Source organism: Bos mutus, chromosome 23, assembly GCF_027580195.1.
Source record: "Bos mutus isolate GX-2022 chromosome 23, NWIPB_WYAK_1.1, whole genome shotgun sequence".
Classification (NCBI taxonomy): domain Eukaryota; kingdom Metazoa; phylum Chordata; class Mammalia; order Artiodactyla; family Bovidae; genus Bos; species Bos mutus.
This window is the reverse complement of record NC_091639.1, coordinates 6501272-6523359: the sequence shown is the minus strand read 5'-3', so window position 1 is coordinate 6523359 and position 22088 is coordinate 6501272. Positions and strand designations below refer to the sequence as shown.

At 43.2% G+C, this 22088-nt stretch overlaps 1 protein-coding gene across 1 annotated transcript in view; it reads left to right on the top strand.

Moving 5' to 3' along the window:
- Positions 1–272: 272 nt before the first annotated feature.
- LOC102270916 (uncharacterized) overlaps positions 273–22088 on the top strand; it is a 302710-nt gene continuing 280894 nt past the window's right edge. Inside the window, exon 1 of the mRNA XM_070361434.1 lies at positions 273–825. The gene's annotated coding sequence lies outside the window, so the exon portion shown is untranslated. The remainder of the gene's footprint in view (positions 826–22088) is intronic.

Below are 22088 nucleotides of genomic sequence, written 5' to 3'. Positions count from 1 at the left end.
ATTATAGGGTTTTGAAACTGATTTTGGAGAATAGTTGCTTTTAGACCTTGACGAGAGGAACGAACATACAAAGTGTTGATGGAAAGTGGTCTGAGCCGTGTTGTATAATGCACAGCATTCTAGGCTCTCTTCCCACCCTCTGGCAGGATTAGATGGAGTGAGTGGCAGAACTTCGTCCTCTAAACAAGTCTCTTAACAGTTCTGCCAGGGGAGTAAAGCACACAGAGAGGACGTATGCTGCCAGGAAGACTGTAGAAGGGACATGAGTTCTGACTGGTACAAGGGAGCTGGGTTACAGATTCATTTCCTGGGCTTCTTTTCAATAAAATACAGCGTTCAAGGGTAGAAAAGTCTAGTAAAAGGAATTTGGGGTTTTGTTGAGAACCTGAATGCCGTTTTATGAACTTCAAACAGAAATGCTGTGACGTTGAGAAGTAGAAAATATGGGGTTCCAGGAGTTAGCCTGAGGACACCCGTTACCAGAAAGTGCCCACGTGTCTGACTTCAGGACAAACACCTTGGCATGACACAGTCCAACGGCGCTCCTGGTTAGTGCTGAACATTTGCAGCTCTTCCAATGCAGTGTGTGCGTGCTCAGCCATGTCCGATTCTTTGTGACTCCAGGGACTGGAGCCCGCTGGGCTCCTCGGTCTGTGAAATTTTCCAAGCAAGAATCCTGGAGTGGGTTGCTATTTCCTACTCCAGGGGGTCTTGCCGACCCAGGGATCGAACCTCTCTACTGTCTCCTGCTTTGACAGGTAGATTCTTTACCAACTGCACGACCTGGGAAGCACCTCTTACAATGCAGTAGTTTCTCTTATTCAGGTATGTATTGATTTGAAGGGAAACATAGAACTTTTTTTATAGAGGGGGCTGTAATGCTCACCAGTGGAGCAGTGGTTACTCTTTATGAACTCAGTAACTAAGGGGGTAAAACTGGAAGGAGCCTTAAAGGTTGCTATTCTCTATTTTGACCTTTCTGAAAGTAGCTGATAATGGGTTTAATCACCGTTAACTCATCTTATAAGAATAGAGCTCTCACAGTAAATAATTATTATTTCTGTGACAACAAGCAGATAAAAAGTCAGAATACAGGGAACTATTTATTTATACTATTTCCTACTGGCAAAGCTCTTTCTCTTCCTACCTTCCTATCCATATATGATCAGACACAAAGTCAACTTATACTTTTTCATGCTGAAGGAATTGTTGATCCAGTTTTTAGTAACTGTCTCTATTCTCTTGTTTCCAAGTCAGTGAGCATCTTTTTTTTTTTTTCAGATTTTGTGTGTGTGTGTATGTGTGATGTGAACCATTTTTAAAGTTTTTATTGAATTTGCTACAATATTGCTTCTGCTGTTTATGTTCTGGTTTTTTGATTTGGAAGCCTGTGGAATGTTAGCTCCCCAACTAGGGATTGAACCTCGCACCCCCTGCACTGGAAGGCAAAGTCCCTACTGGACCGAGGGTGAAGTCCCCATGAACATCTTAACTCCAACAGGAGAACTTAGGGATGAGAGCCCAGACTGGACACAGGGGTTGCTTGCCGGCTTCCATTTTAACACTGCTTCTCGGATGGGGCTGCTATAGATAAATACAGGACTGCTCTGTTGGTGTGGTGGAAAAGAGAAACATTTATTTGAAAAATGGATATCTGTTATTTATGTGTACCTCTAAGAGTGGACTCATTGGAAAAGACCCTGATGCTGGGAAAGATTGAGGGCGAGAGGAGACGGGGGTGGCAGAGGATGAGCTGGTTAGATAGCATCATTTACTCAATGGACGTGAGTTTGAACATATTCCAGGAGACAGTGAAGGATAGGGAAGGCTGGTGTGCTGCAGTCCCTGGGGTGGCAGAGCCAGACACGACCAAGTGACCGAACAACAACAACAACAAAGTTAACAGAATATTTTACTTATGTCTAACAGATTTATCGGAGAAGGCAATGGCACCCCACTCCAGTACTCTTGCCTGGAAAGTCCCATGGACGGAGGATCATGGTAGGCTGCAGTCCATGGGGTCGCTAAGGGTCGGACACGACTGAGTGACTTCACTTTCACTTTTCACTTTCATGCATTGGAGAAGGAAATGGCAACCCACTCCAGTGTTCTTGCCTGAAGAATCCCAGGGACAGGGGAGCCTGGTGGGCTGCCGTCTATGGGGTCACACAGAGTTGGACACGACTGAAGTGACTTAGCAATATCAGATTTATATTTACATGTATGCAACATATACACACATATATGTATGTTAATTTAAGGCAGAATTTTATTAAGGATTAATTCATTTTTTTTAATGCAATAAGTGTTCATTGCCTTAATGGCCTAAATTATACATCACTTGTAACCAAATCTGAATATCAATTCATCCCAGCTTCATTGAGCTGGGTGCAAAAATTTGCATTTTTCAATTCAGTTTCTTTCTGGTGGGCCAAAGATCTTTAGTTGAGAAAAAGGCAGAAAAAAAGATAAGATCCTCCTTATCAGATTGAACAAACTCTCTCAGAGTCAAGCTGGAAAATGCCTCCTGGTGCTGTCAGAATCAAATGGAAACAAGTGTTACATAAGGGCTAAAAAATCTTCTGAAAATTACTGCAGCATACCCACTGCATTCTTAGATATAGATCGCAGAAAACGTCAGAATCCACAGGTATGGAATAAAAGCTAAAATAGTTCATCAAATGAAATCAAATGAAATATTTAAATATGTATGTACAAATTCAACCTACTGTTTTTTATCTGCATTCAACTCTAGATGTGACATCTAATCCATGAATTCCATGTTTAGAGGCTGGAAATAAAGAGAGACTTTAAGCTCTTCAAGTTTTAAAGTTTGAATTGTGGTTTCTTTTTGAAAATCTTAAAAATCCATCAATTCTTCAAGAGATACAAAGGTATATTATTATGCTGGTTAATTTGTATTTTGCAGTAGCTCTGTTCTTTATGAGTGTATTTATTAAAGTGCTTCAAATACGTTAATAAGGAAATTCTTTCTAATCTAACTATCCCTTAAAAGATACATTTGAAAAAAAGGACATTTGCTCTCTCTCTCTTATTTTCATTCTATTAGTTTGGTGAGTATATTCCTTTCCTAAATTAACAAAGACAGAGACTGGCATAGGACTTGATAAACTTTGAAAAATAAATTGGGAAGCTTCAAAACAGGTGTATGTGGCATTCTAACCCATTTTTCAGTTTGCTTTTTCTTTTTAAAAAAATTCATTTATTTAAAAAGAATTTTATGCATTAAAAAAATTGAAGTATAGTTAATCTCTCATGTTGTGTAACCCATATTTTTAAATTAAGACTACCTAGAAGCAGAAAGAGCTTGAAATACACACACTCCCTTCTGATGAACTGAGTATTTTCACTCTTGCATGTTTCATCTCCTCCCCACCCAAGAAAGTACATTGTTGGCTCACTCCATCAGACCTCTCCTTATTAGGAGCCTCTCTTCCTGTCTGACATTACCTAACTCCATTGTGTGCCCGAGTGAAACGCCTCCGTTCTGTGGAACCAGGAGTGGAGTGGGTGAGACGGAAGGAGGGGCCCTGGTTTCTTCGTGAGCTGTCTTTCTGAGTTGGTCGGCACCTTGCAGCTTGATTACCACATTTCTCACTGTGGCCTGTCTCGTTCTGAGTTATTTATGCGTCTAGTCCTTCACCTGGCAGGGTTGTGTTGAGTTGAACTGAAGTCATTAGTCCTGGCTGGATCTGTCTCTGGATCAACGGCCTTCCTTGTCCAGAGTCACTCCCTGAAAGTTGATGAAAACTCATCGCATCCTCAAAACAGACGAGGGAATTCTTGGGCCAATGGGCTTGGGAGCCGAGAGTGAGAGAACCAACCTCCCTGGAGGAAAAATTTCTGCTCCAGTTCAGAACATGCTGGTTTCAGGATCAGCCATAGCCATAGCCCTTTTCGCCTAGATTTCTTCCTGCAAGAAATCTACCCCTGTAGGCATCCTGACCTTACGTGGATTTCTCAAACCTAATTTAGATCAGGGTGTGAGTAGGGAAGAGAGTTCAAAAGAAGAGGCCCCTGAGGCTTTCGGAAACTTTCTATTTTTAGGATGTCAACTTTGATGTTTCCTGGAGTCTTGAGCCAAGCCAGCCTTGGAACAAGGAGCCAGTGAGGAATGGGGTGAGGGGCAGGCTCAAATGCCAGGTCTCGTGCCGACCAGTTGTGTAACCTTGTGGTCTAACTTCTCAGTGCCTCAGTTTCCTTATCTGACATGTGAATATAATAATAGTATGCGTCTGGTGTGGGCTTCGTAGGTGGTGCAGTGGTAAACAAGTCTCAGGTTTGATGCCCGGGTCGGGAAGATCTCCTGGAGAAGGAAATGGCAACCTGCTCCAGTATGCTTGCCTGGGAAATTCCATGGACAGAGGAGCCTGGCAGGCTACAGTCCATCGGGGTCTCAAAGAGTCTGACACGACTGAGCAATTGAACATGAGCGTCCGTCTGGTAGGGTTGTCATGAGGATCAAATGAGTTAATACACATCAAAAGTTTAGAACAGTGACTGACATCAAAGAAGCATGTGATTTTAATCTAATTGCGTGTATGACTCCGAGGGCTTATTTGCTTTCAAAGTTTTTTTGACTTTTCCTTCAATTCTAAGAGGTTGATCAAATGCTCAAATGCCTCTTGCTCCCTTGTTTCTAAGGCAAAAAGATACTAACAAGTCACCGAGCGGAAATGAAGAAACCAAACAATATAGTCCCTTCACAATAGTGTGTGTGGGTGCCTCTGTTTTTGATGACCTAAGAACACCTTGGTTCTTCCCCTGTCTACTTTGAATTTCTAAAAAAAAGCTGAAACGGACTCTCTTCTCAAAATTATTATGTGGCCTTATTGTGTCTTTGGAAACTGCATTCAGGGGAAAAATTGAGAAGTTATAGCAGCAGCTTATTAAGGAAAGCCCCTTTTACAGAGCTGGATAATGTAAAAAAACAAACAAACAACTGAGACGTGTTATTTGTCTTTTCACATGTCCACCTGAATTGGAGAGTTTAAATAGGGAAAAAAAAAATTTATGCATGTACATACCTGTGTAGGTGTGCACACACACACACTTAGAAATGGTAAAGACAATAGTGAGACATTTAAAAGACAGAAGAAAAAATTTCCAAGGATAAGTGAGTCACCAGATGGTCACACATTGGAAAGGAAGAAGTCCACTCAGCCACTTTGAGGAATTGTTTCCCAGGTGACTCAGTGGTAAAGACTCTGCCTCCCAATCAGTGCAGGAGATGCAGGAGACACAAGAGACATGGGTTTGATTCTTGGGTGGGGAAGATTCCCTGGAAGAGGAATGGCAACCCACACCAGTATTCTTACCTGTAGAATCCCATGGACAGAGGAGCCTGGTGGGCTACAGTCCATGGGGTCACAAAGAGTCGGACACAACTGAGTGACTTAGCACACACTTGGATGATTTATCTCCAAATGTATACTTTTCTTTTACAAAATCAGAAGGAGAATCACTGTGAAAGACTCCAAGCAACTTTATGTAACAACCCAGTTTCCTGGATCGTGCTCTTTGAGCACTCTCAGCAGGCTGGGCCTTCCTGCCAAAGCTCTGGACTTCATGAGCTTCATCTGTAGAAGGAAAAGAACATTATCTTTGGGACAATGACATGGGGCCAGAAGAGACACTGAGTCTGTCCTCAGCTGATGGGGTGATCTGGGGCCATGCAAACTACCTCCCTCTGTGCCTTACAGACGAAGACATTGGGCTAAGCAACCTTAAATGTCCTTCTGCATCTGAGACAGAAATAAGGGAGGTGAGTTTACTTCAAAGACCTTCGGCAAATCCCACAGGGTAAGACGCTTTTGTGCCTCTGCCCCAACTTTTTCTTTTGCTTGTTTTTCATCATCATCTCATCATGTTATTCCTTATCCTATGAGATGGATCAGTCAAGTGGGAGAATGATTGAATAAACCAAGCCGTCATTTATGTACTTTTCCTTGAGGGTAGCTGTTGGATAGCTCTTATGTGTGAGGGGGTTTATCCGAGTGATGATTTTCCCAGTAGTCATGTATGGATGTGAGAGTTGGACCAAAAAGAAAGCTGAGAGCTGAAGAATTGATGCTTTTGAACTGTGGTATTGGAGAACACTCCTGAGGGTCCCTTGGACTGCAAGGAGATCAAACCAGTTAATCCTAAATGAGATCAGTCCTGGGTGTTCACTGGTAAGACTGATACTGAAGCTGAAACTCCAATACTTTGGCCACCTGATGTGAAGAACTGACTCTTTGGAAAAGACCCTGAACCTGAAGCTGGGGAAGATTGAAGGCAGGAGGAGAAGGGGACAACAGAGGATGAGATGGTTGGATGGTATCACTGGCCCGATGGACATGAGTTTGAGCAAGCTCTGGGAGTTGGTGATGGACAGGGAGGCCTGGCGTGCTGCAGCCCATGGGGTTGCAAAGAGTCATACACGACTGAGCGACTGATTTGAACTGAACTGTTTGTGTATTTCCTTCTTTTAGCCTCTCTGATCCCTTTCCCCTTAGCAGCGGAGAATGAAGACTCGCTCATGAGACACACGAATCTCATGTGTCTTTTTATTACACAACAAGCACATATACTATAAGTAGTGAAAATGAATGTCAAGACAGATGATGCTTTCTGAGTTGTTTATATGTATAATAACAGAAGGGAACTGCATATATGGATAGTATTTTCTTAAATCATCTTTCCCCCCACCCCCCCACCCTGTAGGGGAGAATACACACAGTCACCTCCCCTCCGTTGCTAATGAATTAAAGCTGAAAAGCAAGTTGAAGGATGAAGTTGTCAGTAAATGATAAATAATTGACTCATGATGACACTGGGCTTCTCGGTTCATAATGGTTATTATTGTTGCAGGAGGGGCTCATTAGTTCCTAGGTGTGGTCTTCCTTCCCGGGCCAGATCAGTTTATCAGGGACCAAATAAATGCAGGCGAAATAATTAGAGATGTGTGCGAAGAGCCGAGCACCCACTCTTCCCATTTGAAAGAAAACGACTCACTTTTCCTTGGCAGCCACACCTTCTAATTACTTGCAAATATTTAAGACTCATTATCTTCAAAGTTTGGAGAAAGAAAAAGGAGGGGGTGAGGGTGGTGGGCAAAGGTGCTGATAGTGGATCAAAGGCCCTGGTTCATCCGCGGCTGACTGTTTTGGGCGACTCGGAGCCTCAAGGCGGAGTGGATGAGTTGACAGCTCTTTGGCAATCCGGGCGCCCTGGAGAAGGGCAGCTTGTGTTCAGCCCCACCGCCTGCGACCCGCCCTTTACCTATCTCCTTTGACATGCCATGTTGAGCAAGAGGTGGTGATGGTGGTGCGGTGGGGGAGAGAAGCCTCGAGTTTTCTAGAACCGAGGTGGTTAAATACTGCCCCCTTTCTTTCCTTCCATCACCTCTGGGCTGGCTCACCTTCTGGTAGGGTTGAGACCAACTCCTTTCTCTTCACACCTTCTCCCTGTGAGTCACTTTGGGCCCAAGGTCCTTGCTGCAGGGTCTCAAGCCCACTAGTGTGCATGCATGCTCAGTCGCTAAGTTGTGTCCGACTCTTTGCGACCCCATGGACTGTAGCCTGCCAGGCTCCTCTGTCCATGGGATTTTTCCAGGCAAGAATACTGGGGTGGGTTGTTATTTCTTCCTCCAGGTGATCTTCCCGACCCAGGGATCGAACTCGCGTTTCCCGTAGCTCCTGCATTGGCAAGCAGATTCTTTACCACCAAGCCACCAGGGAATACCCCAGGACCACTAGAGCCGCTTAGAACTTTTGCTCACACTGCTGAAAGACTCGAGGCCTCCTTCTGTACCTGTGTAGCATTTTATGTAAATTCTGCAAGCGATATGCTCTTCTTAGAGTCTCCTTGTTGAGGGTTCAGCAAACAGGAGACAGATCAAGACTTTAAAAAGGGAGAGTGTTCAAACGAGCATGATGAGAAATCACTTCAGCCCAGTGACTCAGCGTGTCATCTCCACACAACATCAGAATTTAGAATGAGATGGATTGACATGGTGCACTGAGTCTCCTGTCAAATCTTTCTCAGATGCACAATCAAGCTGCTGAGACATTAATATTTTTTCTTTATTTTTTCTTTCTTCTATTTCCTCTTCATCCTGCATCTTGAAAGATTATATTCTTAAGAAGGGGAGTTTTACAGTCTTAGGGATGCAGGTATAAATAAGCTAACTTTCTCTTTCCTTCTCCCTGAATTCCACCCTAAAGGTATATCTTTAAATCTCCTTAAAGGATTTGTTTGGGGTTTCCCTGGTGTGTCAGTTGGTAAAGAATCTGCCTGCAATTCAGGAGACTCAGGTTTGATCCCTGGGTTGGGAAGACCCCCTGGAGAAGGAAGTGGCAGCCCACTCCAGTGTTCTTGCCTGGGAAATCCTGTGGACAGAGGAGCCTGGCGGGCTACAGTCCATGGGGTCACAAGAGTCGACATGGCATAGAGCCTAAACCACCACCACCACCACCAAAAGAGTTTGACCTTTGGACATGGGTATTGTGGACGTGTCTTTGACTCTGGTGGCCCATTGAACTGTGGAAACATCTCTGGAGGTTTCATGAATGTATTAAGGCTTCCTAAGATGAAGAAAGCAGGCACTCTGGGCTGTGGTTAATTCGACAGTGCTTCTTTCCTGGCCTTTCTGTTTCTTTGTTTTTCCATCTTTCTTTCCCTCCTTCCTTCCCTCTTTCCTTCCTGTGCTTCCAATACCAAGCATCTCTTTCCACTTATAAATGGTTTAAGGAAATATTTTCTCAGTTGTTCAGATAAATTCTGGCGATGACTCTTCTTACCTTCTATTCTTCAGAAAGAAGAATAAGAATTAGAAGACACTGTAAAATTGTGAATTAAGTTAGAAATATTTCCAAGAATTTTCTTCTGTCTCAGGAATTTTTGCACTCAAAGTTATCCTGCGAAAGCTGCCATGTCGCCACTTAAAGCTCAGTCAGCCACATCAGCTAGAAGATGCTCTAATGAACCAAATGGTACCTCTATGCCTTTGAATTTTTATGCTACTTTAAACCCTTTAACATGGACTGGATTTTTAAACTTCTTCTCTCTTAAAGTTTAAAAACATTTTTAGTATCTGTTAAGTGTTCACGTTGTGCTCAGCACTTAGCCAGTGCTATAAATGTTGCAGTATATGAGAACCAGATGATACAGACGCTCTGTTGAAGGTTTCGGCATTCTAGAGGACAGCAAGAGACTCAGCTTGTACGTACATATTCATGTATATACCATATCATATAGCCTTCCCTGGTAACTCAGTGGTAAAGAATCTGCCTGCCAATGCAGGAGGCGTGGGTTCGATCCCGGGGTCGGGAAGATCCTCTGGAGAAGGAAATGGCAACCCACTCCAGTATTATTGCCTGGAAAATCCCATGGACAGAGGAGCCTGGTAGGTCCATGGGGTCGCAAAGAGTCAGACACGACTGAGCCACTTCACTTTCATGCATGTATATACACTATCATATAGCCTTCCCTGGTAACTCAGTGGTAAAGATTCTGCCTGCCAATGCAGGAGGCGTGGGTTTGATCCCTAGGTCGGGAAGATCCCCTGGAGAAGGAAATGGCAGCCCATTCCAGTATTTTTGCCTGGAGAATCCCAGGGACAGAGGAGCCTGGTGGGCTACAGTCCATGGGGTCACACAGAGTCAGACACGACTGAGTTACTAACATTTTCACTTTGTGTACGTATGAATGTATATACACACACACACACCTGTATGCTCTAAACCAACTGCACATGTGCGCACACAGAAAACACGTCCACAGTTGTCCTTCCAAATTCTGACGTCCTGAAGACCATAAGAAAAATGTATGGCCGAGGAGCTGAAGTCAAAAGTGACTTTTAAAATGCTATGAATTTCATTAATAGGAACAATAAATACAATACCAACCATGACCCTGTGATTTATAACAAGCAATAAACATTTGATCTTTGTCCCTGTTTTTGGTACAAGTGAGTGAAAGTCGCTCAGTCGTGTCCAACTCTTTGTGACCCCATGGACTATACAGTCCATGGAATTCTCTAATTCAGAATGGGAGTGGGTAGCCTTTCCCTTTTCCAGAGGATCCTCCCAGTCCAGCATTAAAGCCAGGTCTCCTGCATTGCAGGCGGATTCTTTACCAGCTGAGCCACTAGGGAAGCCCTAGTTTTTGGCACAGAGCTCCTAAAACTTTTGGAATTTCCTCAACCTTGAGAGAGGTAGGATAAAGGTGTCTTTTTTATGTTAATAAAAAGGGGTGGGTTTGGGGAGAGCACCTGGGTAGTCTCTGGAGGGGCTGGTTGCCTGGGGAGCCAACCAGGTGATTAGAAGCTAACCTTCAGTCCCTTCCCCAACCTCCTGGGAGGGGAGAGGGGCTGGAGATTGAACTGAGAGCCAGTGGTCAATGACTTAATCAGTCATGCCTATTTAATAAAGCCTTTATAAAAACCTTTCCAAAGGGGAGAGTTCAGAGAGCATCCAGGTTGGTGAGCACATGGAGTTTTGGGGAGACTGGTGGGCTTGGAGAAGGCATGGACATTCTGTGCCTTTGCCCCATGCATGCATGCTGTCGCTTCAGTCATGTGTGAGTCTTTGGGACCCCATGGGCTGTAGCCCGCCAGGCTCATCTGTCCATGGGGCTCTCCCCGCAAGAATATTGGAGTGGGTTGCCATGCCCTCCTCCAGGGGATCTCCCCGACCCAGGGACTGAACCCACGTCTCTTATGTCTCCTGCGTTGGCAGGCGCGTTCTTTACCACTAGTGCCTCCTGGGAAGCCCTGACTTTGCCCCATATCTTGCCCTATTTAAGTTTTCAATCAGGCTGTTCCTGAGTTATATCCTGTTATAATAAACAGGCAATCTAGTGAATAAAATGTTTCTCTGAGTTCTGTGAGCCACATTAGCAAATTAATTGAACCCCAGAAGGCAGTTTTGATAACCTCTGACTTACAGCCAGTGGGTCAGAAGCATAGGTAATAACCTGAACTTGTAACCAGAATCTAAAGTGGGGGAAGCCTTGTGGGACTGAGGCCTTACTACATGAAATCTGACGCTACCTCTGAGAACACAGTGTCAGAAGTGAGCTGAATTGTAGGCCACTCACTCAGTAGGCCCTGGAGTATCACCTGCTAGTGTGTGGATCTCCTCGCTCCCAGCCCACCCCCCCACCCCCCACTGTAAGAGGTTACCGGAACTTGAGTAACACCAAAAAAATCCCAAAGCAATGATACTTTATAATAGGGTGCGTAGTTCTTGTCATTTCATTTGTCATCCTTTGCTCACCTAGAAACTTCTCAGCAACTCTCTTCACTGAATTTTTAATGAATTGCAGCTTAGCAAATCATTTAGCGTTGTTTAAGTCAGACAACTTTTGTCTGGTCCTCCATTCACACACTCAACGTCTTCCTGATTTTAGATATCTTGCCTTGGAGCCTCTTTGAGGGTCCTACTGAATTCTGGGGATATCCAACTTGGGAGATCTCACACCAAAACTTGAGCCATTTACCCCTCTGCACACTTCTCAGCTGTCTTTCCCTGAAGTTAAGGAGAGATGCCCATAACCAACGTCTTTCCATCGTCTTCTTGGTCTTCCCTAAGACTTCATTACAAAATCCAGTACTCCTGCTCTGCCCTCTTCATTTCTTTCCTGTTGTGACTTCTGCAGTTTCTTAGTAATCAGGTCTAACAGGATTGCTTCACAGCTTCATATACTAAAACCAAGAAGATAAAAAGAAGTCCAAAAAATTTTTCTTTTTGCTAGAACTTTATATAGAAGGATTGCTATCTTCATTAATTAATGATTGATATTTAGTAAGTTATATGAAACTCTGGGCTTCCCAGGTAGCACAGTGGTCAAGAATGCCCCCACTAATGCAGGAGACACAAGAGACGTGGGTTCTATCCCTGGGTTGGGACGATCCCCTGGAGAAGGAAATGGCAACCTGCTCTGACATTCTTGCTTGGGAAAGTCCCATGGACAGAGGATCCTGGCGGGCTACAGTTCATGGGGTTACAAAGAGTTGGATATGACAGTGATTGAGCACACACACACACACACATGAAACTCTTTATGTCCTGTTTCTGTGTTTATAAAGCATCTTAAGAACCTAAGTATTATCTCATGTTAATTATTGAGTTAATTACCTAGTCTTTTACCAAATATTTATTGAAGACCACCTATGTGCCAGACACACTGAACACTGAAGGGAGAAGGTGAAAAGACACGGCTCCCCCACGTGAAGCCACGTGTCAGGCCCTGCGCTAAGTGCTTTGGGGATATCCTCCTTTTAACCTCATAACGACAGTCTGCCCACTCAATAAGGGAGGACACTGAGGCCAAGAGGCAGTGTTAGGAGTCAAGCTGAATGAAGTCTGACTGATGCCAAAGTCACTCACTTTAAGCACTAAGTGGTACCACTTTCAACTCCTCTAGGTAGGGTAGGCTCTTGCCGCTGGGTGTGTGGGAGGAGGTAGGATGACTCCAGAGGTAACCACAGAAGGGCAGGCGTTGGACTAATCATATGGTAGTCAGGCTTGTAAAGAGCCCCCTCATAACCACCACCTGGATACACCTTGTGTGATCCCCTCCCCTGAGTGGGCAGAGACCTCGTGAATAGGATGAGCTGTCACTCTTGTGATTAGGTTACATTATCTGGATGATATGCCAAAAGTGAAGATATTTTATAAATCAGTTTTTTTGAGTTCATCATCTGGGTCAGCCTCACCCCATCAGCTGAGCCCTTAAGAACGGGGCTATCTGATATCAACAGCCATGATACAAAAGGGCCTGGAAGCAAGAGACACCTAGGAGCTGAAGGCAACCGATAACCAACAGTCAGCTAGGAACTGGAGACCTCAGTCCCGTACCCGCCAGGTGATAAATTCTGCCCACCAGCAGTGAGCTTGGAAGAGGATGCCAGAAGAGAGAAATTCAGATGAGATCTAGCCCCTGTGAACAATTCGATTTTCACCTGATGAAACCACATTTCTTGTTTTGATGATATTAATTTGTTACACAGCAGAAGAAAATAGAACAGGCAAGAAACACTGAGATGGCATGTAGATCAAAAGTTATCACAACAAAAATCAAGAAAACTGATTAAACATATATATTTCAACTCTATTTTCTCTCTCCCTCTCTCTATTTCTTGGGGCTTCCCAGGTGGTCTTAGTGGTAAAGAACTCACCTGCCAATGCAGGAGACATAAGAGACATAGGTTCAATCCCTGGGTAGGGAAGATCCCCTGGAGGAGGTCATGGCAACCCATTCCAGTATTCTTGCCTTAAAAGTTCCATGGACAGAGGAGCTTGGAGGGCTACAGTCCACGGGATCACAGAGTCAGACACGACTAAAGTCATTAGCACGCATGCACACTGTCTCTCTCTTTCTAAGTCACTGTGATTTATTTCTCCTAAAATATGCTCACCAACTTGGGATTTATTCTTTGATATCACTTGACATGTTCATTTATTGTGAACTTGGTCCCAATTTGTTTAACTGTTTAAAAATTAGCACTGGGAATGAGTTTCTCCAGTGGCTCCACGCCTTTTTGTTGTTGTTGTTCTGTTACTAAGTTGTGTCTGACTCTTTGCCACCCCATGGACTACAGCACGCCTGGCTCCTCTGTCCTCCACTATCTCCCGGAGTTTGCGCAGGTTCTTGTCCATTGAGTCGGTGATGCCATCCAACCATCTCATCCTCTGTCGTCCCCTTCTCCTCCCACCTTCAATCTTTCCCAGCATCAGGAGTCTTTTCCAATGAGTCAGCTCTTTGCATCAGGTGGCCAAATTATTGGAGCTTCAGCTTCAGCTTCAGTCCTTCCAATGAATATTCAGGGTTGATTTCCTTTAGTGTTGACTGGTTTAATTTCCTTGCTGTCCAAGGGACTTCTCCAGTACCACAGTTCAAAAGCATCAATTCTTCCATACCTTTTAGAGTGATGCAAAATTTGCTAGGATAGAAATTTTGCTAGAATGTAAATCCCACAAGGATGTAGTCCTCGTGATGGCAAAGATTCTTGCCTGGCCCATAGTTAGTACTAAATAAATATTTGTTTAACCAAATGATTCATAGAAACCCTTTGCTATACCTGAACCCTCTGTTACCATTTGCTGAAGATTTATTGATCAAATTCTAGTTACAAAGTCTGAACTCTTTACCTGCCCACCAGCAACCATTTCTGTTTGAAGCATTCCTCCAATCCCTTCCTTTTCATAAGCTTTCTAGGTCACACATTCAAACATCTTTTGCAAAAGACCCCTTCAGCATCCTTTGCTGTAATTTAAAAGCACAGAGAATACCTTCACGTGTGGCAACCATAATTGACACTGATCACATTCGGTTGAAGGATTGTTACCTTTTAGTGAGCATTGCCAGTTTAGGAGGTCAAAGAGGAGCTGGAAATATTCAGATATATGCCCTAAATCTGAAAAGGAATACATACACAGTGAATAATAATTAAATGAACTTGGTGGGTTTTATAGTGTGTGTAAGAATAGATGATTCAAGTAGCTTGATTGTGCTCTCTCGATTTTTTTTCTGTGCTTGGTATTTTAAAGTACTCAGTATCATGCTTTCCACTGGAAGATGTTCCTGCTGCTACAAATTACAGAGCGCTGCACAAACGCTAATTTGACAACATGACTTCTGTTTGCTCCCTAAATGTCTAAAGCTTCTGTCTGTCTCTCCTCTGAGTGGCTGCCCTGATAGACTGGCTCATGGATCCGCAGCAGCGGCTCCCTCTTTGCCATTGGTGTATCTCTTAACAAGGGGATTTAGCTGGATTCCAAGCTGACTCAATCCTCTGTCAGTTCTGGTAGGATAATTCCCCCAAAGCAGCAGTAGCTTTGTTGGTTGCTTTGCTTTGGTTTCTGTAACTACGTGGTTATTATGCTTTATTTTCACAACCGTAGTATTAGTCATGTGTCAGAAAAGAAAAAAAAAAAGACCTTCTAGCTTCCTAAATATGTTACTAAGAATTCCAGCCAAAGACACATCAGATATACTTTCTTGTAAATACGCAGGAACCACTGAGCTTCCTTCCAAAATAAAAACCTGATGTGTTTTGTTCCCCAGTATGTGCACATTGTCACTCATTGGAACAATATGCATGCGTCAAAAATTTAGTTAGGAGATCTGTTCATGGTAAGTTTTCAGCAAATATTGTGCATATAAAGAAATCTATTATCTGAACTCAAAACTCTCTTGGGAGTTTATTGAGCATGGAAGAATAGATTTTTTTTTCTGTGGATAAAATGGCAAAACAGGAAGCTTTTCTTAAAAAGAGCCTTTCTACCTCTAATCGCTATGCCTCTCTGGCAGCTATGTCTTTGGAGAAAGCTATCTAATGAACTCTCTTTACCAATCAGATCATTATCATAATGGGTTCATGTCCTAAAGACATTACATTAAAGAAGAAGCAGTAGCTAAGCTCACAGATTTCATGGAATATGAATTTAAACAGTTCTCTGCCTTATACAGCACATTTTAAAATAAGAAGAAAACATCAAGGCATCATGAAAAAGTGCTGCCTTGCTCATGTAGATCAAACTTCTCATATTTCCTTAATAATCTTACACACACACACACTTTTTTTGATCATGTAGTATTTATATGGTCAAAGCTATGTTTTTTCCAGTAGTCACATCTGGCTGTGAGAGTTATAGCTGTGGACTGTAAAGAAGGCTGAACACCGAAGAATTGATACTTGGAGATCAAACCAGTCAGCCCTAAAGGAAATCAACCCTGAATATTCATTGGAAGAACTGATGCTGAAGTTGAAGCTGCAGTACTTTGGCCACTTGATGTGAAGAGCTGACTCATTGGAAAAGACCCTGATGCCGGGAAAGATTGAAGGCAAAAGCAGAAGGGGGTGGCAGAGGATAAGATGTTTAGATAGCATCACTGACTCGATGGAATTTGAGCAAACTCTGGGAGATAATGGAGGACAGAGGAGCGTGGTATGCTGCAGTCCATGGGGTGGCAAAGAGTCAGACACAATTTAGCGCCAAAAAACAGCAAAGTATTTACATGAGGCAAATGAAGTCCTTGTTCTAAATGTCTCTAAATCATTAGTTTGTTAACCCAGGAATGATTCAACTCGAAGGAACACAGAAAAGCGTAGACTGGAATCAAAGCTCTGGTTAAGCAGTTCACGGACATGCACCAGTATGAAATGAGAAGATGTGTAATATTTATTTTGCCTGGGAGGTAGCAGGAATGTGGGTGGGTAATGTTTGGGAGCCTTCCTTGCACCTTTGTGGGAAGGGGGCAGCAAAAACAGGAGAAAAAACTGTCTAAAACATATTGAGCCACAGACCTGAATTCATCCTACGCTCAGCCACATTTTTCAGATAAATTTGGCTGCCTGACAGCTGACACCTGTCAGTCACAAGAGGAAATATGATCAAAGGTGATGAAGATATGATCAAAGAGGATGAAGAGCCATGCTCTCAAAGGCCACTTTCCATCTTTATTATACGCCAGCAAGCTGTTCTGGTTTGTAACCTCCTCTCACTGTGACAGACCAATTCAGAGACTTCATTTTGCTGAATCAGGTTGCTGGAGCACTCAGGGTTTGACATTAAGAAGCTGGTGTTTGCACCTGGAGGAACCAATTCGTTCCTTCATGGGACAAAAGCCAACTGTCATTTTCAATAGGTCATGGGAATTGGAGACATTAGATTACACTACCAGTGGAAAAATAAACACTCATACACATATGTGTAAATATATACTTGCATGCGTGCTCAGTCGTACAGTCCTGTTTGATTCTTTGAGACCCCATGGGCTGTAGCCCGCCAGGCTCCTCTGTCCATGGAATTTTCCAAGCAAGAATAGTGGAGGGGGTAGTCATTTCCTTCTCCAGGGGATCTTCCTGACCCAAGGATCGAACCCACATCTCCTGCATTGGCAGACGGATTCTTTACCCTATGAGCCACCAGAGAAGCCCCATACATGCATATATATATATATATACATGTGCACCCAAATATGTGCAAAGAGCACATACACACCAGTATATATATATATATATATATACACACACATATCCATATCCATACACAGTTGTTATATACTGATGACTCTGGTTTCAGGACTGATCTAGACCACAAACCAAAAAATATGATTTCATTGTAGGAACTTGGCTGAAAGACCTGTTCATTCAACATAAGTTTTATCATCAAAACCACTTCCCATTGAGGTTTTAAGGTATTAAGTTTGTAATATCCAAACTTAAAAAATTAATAGGAAGATAATTGGTTTACAATGCTGTGTCGGTTTCCGTTATATAGCAACATCAATCAGTCATAAGTATACATTGGTCCCCTCCCTCTTGAACCTCCCTCGCACCCACCCCCATCCTCTCTCCGCCATCTAGATTGTCACAGAGTACCGCATTGAGCTCCTTGTGTTTTACGGCAATTTCCCACTAGCTGTCTAGTTTACATATGGTAATGTGTATGCTTCAGTGCTACTCTTTCGGGTCATCCCACCCTTACCCCCTGCTGTGTCCACAAGTCTGTGGACTGCTGTGTCTATATCTGTGTCTCTATTCTTGCCCTGCAAATAGGTTTATCAGTGTCGTTTTTCTAGATTCCGTATATATGAATTGTTACATGGTATTTGTTTTCTCAAAACACCCAAACTTTAAAAGCTTATTTTAAACCTCATTTCTGCTCAAATCCAGTGCCATTGCCACAGGCCTTGGTGCAATCGAGTTTGTGTATGAAGTCAGCATTCTCCACAAAAACAAACTCATCAAAACGTAGAAGGTCCGCCGGACTCAGGAGCCAAGGTTCCAAAGACTCCCGGTTCATAGATTAAAATTTCTTTGCAAATAGATTAAGAGAATCTGAAGAATCTAATATTGTTGACCCAAATATCTTCCTTTGCTTGGACACATCATAAAATGATAACATCCACAGGCAAAGAGGGAAGTTAGTGAAGCATAAACACACTGAGAATTGCAGGGACAATTCAGGACATTCAGGCACAACCCAAAGAAATGTCTCAGTTATATAACTGTTTGGTAACATTCCCCATTTAAATCTGTCTGTCCAAACTCAGAACAGTTTGCCCTCTATAAATCGTGATTCTCATCAACCTTAACTAACCATTTTTAAGTTTCTTTTTCCTCAGGTAGGAAACTTGAAAGAATATGATTTTGCCATAGCTAACAATTAGAATGCTGTGTGAACTGTGTACTATTTCTGAATTGGCCCTGTGGGGTTAAAAGAAAATCTACATTTGTGTAGCTCTTGCTGTGGACTGAATTGTGTCTCTCCCAAATGCATAAGTTGAAGCTCTAACCTCTGATCTGACTGTATTTAGAATCAGATCAGATCAGTCGCTCAGTCGTGTCCGAGTCCTCACGACCCCATGAATTGCAGCACGCCAGGCCTCCCTGTCCATCACAAACTCCTGGAGTTCACTTAGACTCACGTCCATGGAGTCAGTGATGCCATCCAGCCATCTCATCCTCTGCCGTCCCCTTCTCCTCCTGCCCTCAATCCCTCCCAGCATCAGAGTCTTTTCCAATGAGTCAACTCTTTGCATGAGGTGGCCATAAGTAAGGTTAAACAAGGTTGTATGGATGGGGCCTTGATCCGAGAGAGAGAGAGCTGTTGTCTTTGAGGCCCCATGGACTGTAGCTGTCCAGGCTCCTCTGCCCATGGGATTTTCCAGGTAAGAATACTGGAGTGAGGTGCCATTCCCTTCTCTAGGGGATCTTCCCGACCCAGGGATCAAATCTACATCTCTTGCGTGTCCTGCATTGGTAGGTGGGTTCCTTATCCCTAGCACTACCTAGGAAGCCCATGTTGTCCTTTTAAGAAAAGGAAGACACATAAGACTTCTCCTCTGCCATGGAAGGCACAAAGAGAAGGCTGCTGACTGCAAGCCAGGCAGAGAATTCTTGGTGGTGGTGGTTTAATCGCCAAGGCCTGTCTAACTCTTTGTGATCCCATGCACTTAGCCTGCCAGGCTCCTCTGTCCCTGGGATTTCCCAGGCAAAAATACTGGAATGGGGTTGCCATTTCCTTCTTGCAAGTGGTCTCCTGCATTGCAGGTGGATTCTTTACTGACTGAGCCACCAGGAAGAAAGAACCCTTACCAGGAACTGAATCAGCCACGAGTGTAATCTGTGAGAAATACATTTCTATTGTTTAAGCTGCCACATCTGTAGTATTTTGTTATGACAACCCGAGTGGGCTAGGAAGGTTCTCTTGACTCTTCAACGAGGCCTCCAAATTGATCGATTTCCTCTTAGGAGAAAGCTGAGACAATTGCGGAGTGAAAGGACAATGGAGGCCATTTAACTATTAAGTGATTGCCCAGGGGGTACAGCCCAGGCGTCTGAAGCTCTCCTTTCAAGTACCCAGGATTCTGAGATTCTGGTGGAAGAGCCTGGTGCTGGGTGGTATCCTTACCTGGGAAATCCCACGGACAGAGGAGCCTGGCGGGCTACAGTCCATGCAAAGAGTCAGACCACTGAGCGCCTGACACTTTCGCTCCGTCACTCACTCACCGAGCAGATAGTGTGGCCTTTCTGCCCCGTCCTACAGCTTTACTGTCGAGTCACTCGCGCCTGCTAGGAGGTGCCTCCCAGATCTCCTGGGACTCTAGGGCTGGAAAGATCTGTAAGAAGCGCTGAGGTATCCTTGGAAGTGTTAGCACTAGGGCAGGTGTCTTGGAAAAGGAAGGGTGCGTCTCGTTTTCTTACGGCTTGAATCCAATAATATATACTCAGTGTCGTCATGTTCTCTCACCAACTCCGTTTCTCCATCTTCTTTCTTGATGCCTCAGGGTTGTCATCATGTACATCAATTTTTTTTAAACACATTTATTGGCTTATAGTTATTTACAATGTTGTGTTAGTTTCAGGTATACGGCCAAGTTATTCAGTCATACATATGCATATATATGCATCTACATATATAACTTTTTTTTTCCACATTCTTTACTCATGTAGGTTATTATAGAATGTTGAGTAGAGATCCCTGTGCAATACCAGGGATTTTAATACAGTAGTGTTATCTATTTACTACATAGTAAGTAGCATTCAGTTTTTACAGAATTCAGTGATTCTAGAGAAAGAGGTGTGAGGGATCGTTTCTATACTGAATGGAACCAGACAGCTTTTTGCTGTTGTTTTTATTTTTACCCGTACCGGCAATAGGTTTGGAAATTTTAAAGCACTTTCTTTGTCTTAATTAGATGGCATTATGATACTCATTATAATAGATAATAGTTGACGTTAATCAAAACAACCAACTTTCTAATTGAATTGATAAACCAATCAGTCCCCTAAGGCACTTCATGGCATACTATGTAGATGGAGAATAATTAGATGTATTTGTACAATATGGTGAAAATTAAAAGTAAATATATATATATATGTATATGTATATGATTTGTAACTGTAATTTAAAATGTTGGGATTTTTCTTCAATGATAATTATCATCAGTGATTCTCTAGGGGAAATTGCTAGTAAAATTCATTTGGACTTTTATAAACTGAAGCTTCTAAACCCAAAATTAAACAAACAAATATGTGTTTATTTTTTAAAAGAGCAATGTGCACATTTGCTTATTCAGTTAACCTGGATGGTCTTTACTCATCTAAGCAGTAGAAAGATGCTGTTGGAGAAGAGTTTTGACCTGCAGTGAATCCACATCTCCTTCTAATGCCCAATATTAGTCTGTTTGAGCCTTTAAACATAGTCTTTTGTACCTTGATGTGAACAGAGAGTTCTGAGCATATTGTAATGCAGAAGGTTGTGGGGCTGGGAGTTGTGTAGTTAAAAGAAAAAGTTTGTCAGCCTTGGGGAGTTGAGAAGACGAGATGGGTTGCTCAAGTGTGCCTGGGGACTCAGGCTACTGCTAGAATACAGTTTCCTGTGGCAGGGAAATGGCTGTAGTGTGAGAAAATTCTCAATCAGAATGCCCTGGGGCACTTCCTGGGCCCCATCCCTGTTGTTTCTGCAGGTCTTGGGTTGGGCTCGGAGTGGGCATGGTTCACAAGTGCCTGCACACTGCTGCTGGCTGCTGGCCTGTGGCTGAACTTTGAGAACCACTACTCCAGCGCTGCGCAATGTGCTTTGATGAGCTGTGGCGCTGGGTCCCCTGGATTTGCTGAGGTCAAGTAAAACGTCTGTATAGTCAGTTCTTTTGTTAAGTTCAAGAGCCTTGCTTGCCAAAATAGCTTCAAAGAGATCAAATGAAATCTATGTAAATACAGCTCATATGGTCTTAGAATAAGACCTTTAAAATTTTAAAGCTATTTGCCTTAAAAAGCTATATATACAGTATATGTGTATGTGTGCATATATACGTGTGTATATGTGTCTGTGTGAGCATTTAGTAAATCAGTTGCCTTTTCATCATTTTCTCCTCCTATAAATGATCTGATGTAAACAAATATCGTGTATTAATGCATATATGTAGAATCTAGAAAAATGGCACAGATGAATCTATTTTCAGTTCAGTTCAGTTCAGTCCCTCAGTCGTGTCTGACTCTTTGTGACCTCGTGAATCGCAGCACGCCAGGCCTCCCTGTCCATCACCAACTCCCGGAGTTCACTCAGACTCACGTCCATCGAGTCAGTGATGCCATCCAGCCATTTCATCCTCTGTCGTCCCCTCCTGCTCCTGCCCTTAATCCCTCCCAGCATCAGAGTCTTTTCCAATGAGTCAACTCTTCGCATGAGGTGGCCAAAGTACTGGAGTTTCAGCTTTAGCATCATTCCTTCCAAAGAAATCCCAGGGCTGATCTTCAGAATGGACTGGTTGGATCTCCTTGCAGTCCAAGGGACTCTCAAGAGTCTTCTCCAACACCACAGTTCAAAAGCATCAATTCTTCTGCACTCAGCTTTCTTCACAAACTCTCACATCCATACATGACCACTGGAAAAACCATAGCCTTGACTAGATGGACCTTTGTTGGCAAAGTAATGTCTCTGCTTTTGAATATGCTATCTAGGTTGGTCATAACTTTCCTTCCAAGGAGTAAGTGTCTTTTAATTTCATGGCTGCAGTCACCATCTGCAGTGATTTTGGAGCCCCAAAAAATAAAGTCTGACACTGTT